The sequence below is a fragment of the Ailuropoda melanoleuca genome, chromosome 15, assembly GCF_002007445.2.
Source record: "Ailuropoda melanoleuca isolate Jingjing chromosome 15, ASM200744v2, whole genome shotgun sequence".
Taxonomy (NCBI): Eukaryota; Metazoa; Chordata; class Mammalia; order Carnivora; family Ursidae; genus Ailuropoda; species Ailuropoda melanoleuca.
This window is the reverse complement of record NC_048232.1, coordinates 16177762-16183761: the sequence shown is the minus strand read 5'-3', so window position 1 is coordinate 16183761 and position 6000 is coordinate 16177762.

The following is a 6000-nucleotide window of genomic DNA, read 5'->3' as shown; positions in this document are numbered from 1 at the left end:
CCCCACTTGACTCCCTATCTATCACCAGCACTTTCTCATGGTTGGTTTTGCTCATTTCCTCTGCCTGGCATCTGTTCCTACCTTCCCCCTCCCCACTGAGATACTCTTTTCTCTCATCTTATCAGACTGTGCTCAGGTCTCCTCTCCAGTGGCCCCTCTCTCAGAAACTACTCTGACATTCAGACTGGTTCTCTAGTGAAGCTTTCAAATGAAGCATAGTTTAGGGGGCCCTCACTTGCTTGTGTCCCTTCTAAGCCGGTGGACAGGGTCCTGGCCGTGTTTTCACACGGTTGTGTTTTTAAAATAAGATGTGCTGAAGTAAGATGCTCTAACCCTAATTGTTTCAGACTCTCTACTCCTACTCCCCTTCCATTAAACTCCCTTTTGTGTCGGGTAGCATGGGAGTGACCGGGAGCACTTTGGGAATCAGGGTAAAGGGACATTGAGTTTGGAACACGGTTGGTTTAATGGAAAAATATACTTATGTGGTTGTCAATATAGGAATGGTCTATCAGTCAGGGTTCAGGCAAAGAAAGAGGACCAGTAGGAAATACTAACATGATAGATGGATGATGGATAGATAGATAGATAAATAGATAGATAGATGATAGATAGATACATAGATAATAGGCAAACCTCTATAGAGACATAAGGAATTGGCTCATGTAACTGGGGCAGACTGGCTGAACAAGTCCACAAGGCAGGCCATCAGAAAGGGAGGATAAGGAGCAAGCCGAACTCCATTGGCCAAAAACGGTTTCCTAAAACCAGGAGTTTGCCCTCAACCCCCACCCCAGGGAAAGCCTAAGCCCAATTTTGAGGGACCTTTTAACTGATTAAGTCAGGCCCATGCAGGATAATATCCCCAACTTAAAGTTACCTGATTAGGGACCTTAATTACTTCTGCAAAAATCCCTTCACAGAGCAGCTAGACTCATGCTGGATTGACTGAGTACCTGAGTTCAGCCCCGTGAAACGGTCACGTCTATCAGCCACCTCACAGCTTCTGGGAACGTACCTACCATCCACTGTATCAGATCGGCCAGCCCTGGCTGAGAACCGGAATTTATTCAGCAGCATAAGCATATCCTAAGGTACCCAGGAGCAAAGTAAGTGGATTTAGAGAAGAAACAACATTTGAAATATTTGAAACCAGATGCTAGTCTAGAGAAATTCCTTCAATTACCACAGGGAAAAAAACTGAAGTAGAAATTTCAGTTGTCATCATAGCCGAATCAAAATGGAAGGTTGAACTAATGCAGCATATGCAATATAAAAGCATTATGTGGTTTTCCTTTCTCTCTCTCTCTCTTTTTTTTTTTTTTTTTTGCTGGGAATGTGGTACAGAGCTTAATCAAATATGCCATTTTACCTGTAACTTGGAAAAACATTTTTGGAACATTTCAAAAAAAAAAAAAAACAACTGAGAAATTCTTATAGGTGCTGGCAGACTGCACATTTGGATGTGTAGAAAATATACCTTTTTTTGTCATTTAAAAATTTATTTGTTAAAGGGGCACCTGGGTGGCTCAGTCAGTTAAGTGTCTGCCTTCAGCTCAGGTCCTGATCCCAGGGTCCTGGGATCCAGCCTCACATGGGCTCCCTGCTCAGCGGAGAGCCGGCTTCTCCCTCTGCCTCTGCTGCTCCTCCCCCTGCTTGTGCCCTCAATTGCTCTCTTGTGCTCTCTTCCTCTCTCTCTCAAATAAATAAATAAATAAATAAAATCTTAAAAACACATTTATTTGTTAAAGAATCAGAATAAAATGCAAGTCAAATGAATGGGAATATGAAACAAAGCAAAAAATTAGCCAATAGAAAATTGAAAATGAAAACTTTGAAAATTGCAAAACGAAACCAATAGAAATTATTCTGACATCAAGATGGAAATAGGAACAAGAAAATTTTCAGATCATTCCCAAAGCAATAATTTATTAATAGGAAGAGATTAATTTCAAGTTGGAGTAGTGAAGAGACTCTTAGATTATACGGTAATTTAGTTAATGATGAGAATGAAGAGAACTAAATCACAATAACCATTAGAAAAATATTTAAATTGATAGCTGATTTGACACAAAATACCAACCTCAGCAAGCACTCATAATATGCCATTATAAAAATGTCAACAAACTGATTAGTGATTATGACCAGATTCAGAGGTATTTACAATTACTCGTTATATGCACATGCACACACGTGAACTCAAAATAAATGCCCTAAGTATTAGTGCTTATAGATGAATGAAATTCAAAAGGTTTTCCCATATTTGACCTTAAGCCTAAAATTTATACTACATTATCAATAACAAGTTATAGAGTTAAAACTATAAACTATCAAAGAATTTTTCAAAAATTTGCTCTATCATGCTGAAGACTGCCTTATCTTTCTACTCTCTCTATAAAAAATATTGCAAAACCATTGCCATACAAAGGGGTCTGATGGTTAATTTTATACGTCCACTTGGCTGGGCCATGGTGCCCAGATATTTGCTTAAGCATTATTCCAGATATTTCTTTGAAGGAGTTATTTTGGATGAGTTTAACATTTAAATCAGTGGACTTTGAGCAAAGCAGATTACCCTCCTTAGTGCAGGTGAGTCTTGTCTAATCAGTTGAAGGCCTTAACAGAACAAAGAATGAACTTCTTCCTTGAGTGAGTCTGCCAACAGACTGCCTTCAGACTCCAACTGCAACTCTTCCCTGGGTCTTCAGCCTGCTCACCTCTTCTGTACGTTTTGACTCACTAGGCATCTGCAATTGCATGAGCCTTTTCCTTAAAATATATCTTTCTCCATTTAGGTAGATGATAGTTAAGTAGATAAAAAGATAGATGAATGATAGATCGATGGATAGATAGATAGATAGATAGATTCTATGGGTTCAGTTTCTCTGGAAAATTCTGACACATGGGATAATGAAAAAGAAGTGTTCTGAAGTATCTGATAGGCTGAACTGCGTCCCCCCCCCCAGCCACATTCAAATGTTGGAGCCCTAATCTCTAGTATCTCAGAATGTGTCTGTATTTGAAGATAGGATCCTTAAGGAGGGTATTAATTTAAAAACAAGGTCTTTAAGGTGTGATCTAGTCCAATCTAACTGGTATCTTTGTAAGAGTAGGTAGGACACACACACAGACGCAAGGGACTCCTGCACACAGAAGGACAGCTATATGAAGGGGCAGCAAGTGGGCAGCCATCTGCAAGCCAGAGAGAGAGGCATCAGAGGACCCCACCTCCCCGCCAGTACCGTGACCACAGACTTCCAGCCTCTAGAACCGTAAGCTGTAGGAAAGCTGAAAGAAAAAAAACTTGCATTGTTTAAGCCACCAGTCTATAGTATTTTGTTATGGTACATCCTAGAAAACAAATAAAAGGATATCAGGCAGTTAATTATTAAAAATAAAGTATAATTGTCCTGAATTTTATGATATTTGTTATAGCTGCCAACTTCAAAAAATTTGTAATTTCTCATTTCTTTTTTCATTTTGAATAAATTTTCACTTTTGTACCTACTTTTTTGTATTATCTTTCTTCAAGAGGGCCCCCCCAAAGTTAACTTCTCAGACCCACAAAACCCAGCTCTTGCACTGCCGAAACCATGTCTGCATCTGTCACTGCTCCATTAATACCTTAGGCATACTTCAAATTGAAATTATGTGAAGTGGGGCTTGTGTTACCTAACCTTACTGTGGTCATCATTTTGCAATATATATGAACATCAAATCATTATGTTGTATATCTTAAATTTACACAGTTGTATGTCAACTATATCTCAATAAAGCTGAAAAAATGTTTTAAAGGTTTTATTTACTTCAGAGAGTAAGAGGAGAGAGCATGAGCAGGGGGAGGGATAGAGGGAGAGGCAGACTCCCTGCTGAGTGGGGAGCCTGATGCAGGGCTCAGTCCCAGGATCATGTGCTGAGCCCAAGACAGACACTTACCCAACTGAGCCACCCAGGTGCAAGCTGAAAAAATACCTTAAGCCTATTTCTACCAGTGCGTCTCCCACATTTGATGTAAAATGATCTGTGCCCAGACATCTACTAGGCTGTGCACGTCTTGTGAACAGGCACTGTTCCTAACCCATACTTGAATCTCCAGGGGGTAGCTCAATGTCCGGCACACATAACAGATGCTCCAGAAATATCTGACGGATGAATGGGCAAATACACAACCAGATGCAGTAGCTAATACTGAAAAATGAATCAAGAGTCTGCCGGTCTCTACAGATACCAATTTTGACTTTAGAGTTCAAGTTACAGACTATTCACATTGCCTGAGCTCAACTGGGGGGAAAAATATCCTTAAGAATCTTCCAGCTGCTGGATTCTGATACAAACCTGAAGCAAGCAAGCCACTGAGGAGAGTACTTAAACATTGACTCCTCCAGATAGAATATCTGGTTACGAAATGAAACAGCTCAACTCCAACAACCAAAACCAAAACCGCATAGACTGCTCTTCACCACTCTACATGCCTCTCCCCCACCCGCAAAATAGCCTAGATATTTTAGTATTGTACTTGGATACATGTGTAGATACAAATGATTTCATTACCCGATTATCTGTTTGAGTGGATAAAGTGAGTGTGAAATACAACGCTCAGTCCTCTGCCAAATACGGACTGTTTCTTGAAAAAGTAAGACATTTAAGTCTGAGATACATATTTGAAGTCCAAAATATTTTCTGTGCATCTGCCGCTCTGAGTTAGAATCACTTTTGTGAAGAATTTTTATATCATGCTATGTATTTCTCCTCATTTTATATTTCTAATTCTCTTTTGTATCTTGAGGGGCAAAAATACATATATTAGGAAAAGGATATATATAGAGTGAATATATAGTGTATATATATATTAGGAGTATATACTACATATAATATATCTTATACATATATAGCATATATATGTATAGTATATTTTAGTATATGTAGTATATATTATATATATTATATAATATTTAGTATAGTATCTATATAGATAATATCTATATATAGTATCTATGTATAGTATCTATATACTATGTATATATACTATGTATATATAGTATATATCTTTATATATATCTATATATACTATATATACTATATATACTAAGCATACTCTATATATACTATAGTATTTATTACAGATACTATAATATAGATTATATATAATATATATACTATAGTATATCTATATAGTATATCTAGGTCTATAGATCTATATATACTATATATCTATAATACATACTCTATATATACTATATATACTATGCATATGTATATATCTATATATTTATCTATAATATATACCTAAATATACTATATACTATATATAGTATATATATCTAACATATATAATAGATACTATATATAATATATATGTAATATATGTGTACATATATGTATTACGAATATATGCCATATATATTATATATACACAGGTATAGCATATATTCCTAATACATATATCCTAATATATATATTAGGAAAGTCATGTCTTTAGTATAGTTCACTACACACAGATGTGATACTACTGCCATCTTTCCCACTGAAACTTCTTCAAATGGAAAATGCTCCATTCCTACCAAGAAAATAAAAAGCAGCCTGTTTCCTACTGTTTCAAGTATGAGAGGGAATTGCTTGTACTCAGCAACCTTTCCACAACTGCCCACCTCGCACTTCCTATTTCTTTCCACCCATTATTCATCTGAATTGGGGTATTAGAAACTCCATCCCAATCCCGCCCAATGTTCAGCTTCTCCATCTGCTTTGAATTACAGACTTACCTGAAAATCTGCTCTTTTCTTCCCAGAAAAAAAAAAAGGTCACAAACACAAACTGACACAGTGTTTTGCATGCAATTTTTGGATGTTCCTAGATCTCTTAACGCCACCTGAGTCCCGTCCCGAGACCTCAGGTAAGGAATTCCTGCCCAGCAGCAAGCCCTTGACAAAGGCAAGAATGAGCTGATAGTGTGGTACTTGTGTGAGATGAGAACCCTCCAAAGTATTACAGTGTACAGGA